This window comes from Onychomys torridus, chromosome 16, assembly GCF_903995425.1.
Source record: "Onychomys torridus chromosome 16, mOncTor1.1, whole genome shotgun sequence".
In the NCBI taxonomy this organism is placed as follows: domain Eukaryota; kingdom Metazoa; phylum Chordata; class Mammalia; order Rodentia; family Cricetidae; genus Onychomys; species Onychomys torridus.
In genome coordinates, this window is record NC_050458.1 from 42,001,397 (window position 1) to 42,003,352 (window position 1,956).

The 1,956-nt window shown below is 58.6% G+C and overlaps 1 protein-coding gene across 7 annotated transcripts in view; it reads right to left on the reverse strand.

Moving 5' to 3' along the window:
• Arhgap39 (Rho GTPase activating protein 39) overlaps positions 1-697 on the reverse strand; it is a 114,204-nt gene extending 113,507 nt beyond the window's left edge. For all 7 annotated transcript variants that reach the window (XM_036208500.1, XM_036208497.1, XM_036208494.1 and 4 more), the window contains exon 1: positions 519-697. The gene's annotated coding sequence lies outside the window, so the exon portion shown is untranslated. The remainder of the gene's footprint in view (positions 1-518) is intronic.
• Between the last annotated feature and the right edge of the window lie 1,259 nt (positions 698-1,956).

The window sequence follows — 1,956 nt, forward strand, 5'->3', positions numbered from 1 at the left end:
CAAGCACCATCGCTCACTACCCAGACTACACGGAACAAACGGACGGAGTCTAGCGTAGGAAGGGCACATGCACACCGGCTCAGGGCCTGGACACATACGCTCGCACACCTGTCCTCGGGCTGACTACACACACCTGTCTGCAGGCCAGACACCCTCCCATCTCACACCCACCTTCAGGTCCACCACAAACCCAACCACCTCAAGCAAAGAGCTCTCACACAACTACCTTGGGCAGGGACACACACGCACTCACACCCATCCAAAGGCCGGGCACGCGTGCAGACCAGGGCACTCTCACACCCACCCTCCGGTCCGTTCTCTCACGCAAACCCGCCTTCACACTCCCTGGCCCTCGGCCGCGGCACCCACGCGTGGACGCTCCCTGACCGGGTCACCCGGGGCCCCGATTCCTAGCACGACTGGGCTGGGGGGGCCTCCGCCCGGGCCAGGCCGTGGGGCCGCAGCGAGGCCTCTCCGCCATCTTCCCGGCCCGCGCCGCCCACCTCCCGCGCTCTCACCAGCCGGCCCTGCTGCGCCCGGCGCGCCGCCACAGCCCCTCATCACCGACCGCACGCTGCGCCCCAGCTCCCGGCGGCTCCCGGCCGCCGTTGCCGCCGCAGTCAGCGCTCCAAGTCCTGGGTCTCCGCCGCTGGTCCAGTGCGCTGCGGCCGCGCGTCCCCCGTCACCAAGCGCAACCCCCCGCCTCCGACTCCGCCCCCGCGAGGCGGCTGCTGCCGCCGCCGCCGCCAGGGGGCGCCGCCCGCGAGGCCGCAGTGCGCCTGCGCCACCGCGCAGCCCCTCGGGAGCCTCGGCCGGCCTCGCCTCTGCCGGAGGCCCCGCCCCCAGGGCCGCGCTCGCCGCCCGTGCCCGCCCACTTCTGGCGGTCTGGGTGACCTCAGGTGTGCCCTGATGTGGGTGTGGCGTGATTTTACTAGTTCTAACCCCTGCTGGTGTTTCTGAGCCGGGACTTTTACCTCTTCCTGGACTCTGGAAAGGTAGCCATTGTCTAAAATAAGCCTGCGTTCCCCTTGCTCCCAACTTCCCTTTACGATCTTCCTGCTTTTATCTTCCTTAACTGTTCTCGCGGTAACAACAAGCCTTAGCTGTGCTTGCTCCCTTTTCGAGTTTCTTGTTTGAGGTGTGTTGTGGTGTGCATCATGTGTGTGCGCGCACGTGCCCGTGGTGCCCGTGTGGAAGAAGAAGTCAGAGGACAGCGCCTTCCACCGAGGGTTCCAGGGACGGAACTCACATCCTCGGGCTTGCGCAGTGAGCCCTCTTACCCGCTGAGCCATCTCCTTACCCTTTTAAATCTTGTATTACTTATTTATTTTTATTTGAGACATAATTTTATATAGCCCAGGTTGACCTTCAACTTGGCTATGAAGCCAAGGATGACTTTGACAGTTTTACCCTGCTGCCTTTATCTCCCCGGTGCTGGGGTTACAGGCATGTGCCACCACACCAGGTTTATGCTGTGATAGAGGTGGAACCCAGCGTTTTGTGCATGCTAGGAAAGCTCTCTACCAACCCGGCTACATCCTCAGCTGACTTTGGGGTTCTTTTTGTGTTTGTTTCTTTCAGATGAGATATTGCTATGTGTGCCCAGGCTGGCCTCAAACTTAAGATCTGCCTACCATTTAAGGTTACAGGTGTGTGTCTCACCCTGCCAGGCTTTGCTATCTTCTTTTTTAAAACGTGTTATTGGGTGCCGGAGAGATGGCTCAGCAGTTAAACGTGTATACTGCTCCTCCAAAGTTCAGTTTCCTGCACCCATGTCAGGTAGCTCAAAACCACCTATAACTGAGCTCCAGAGGACCCATACCTCTGGCCTTTGCATTCATATATACAGACACAAGTAATTTCTTAATGATAAAAATAAACCTGAAAATATTTTACTTCCTGATTTTATGTATGTGTTTGGCCGCATTATGAAGGACTCCATGTAGATGTCAGAAG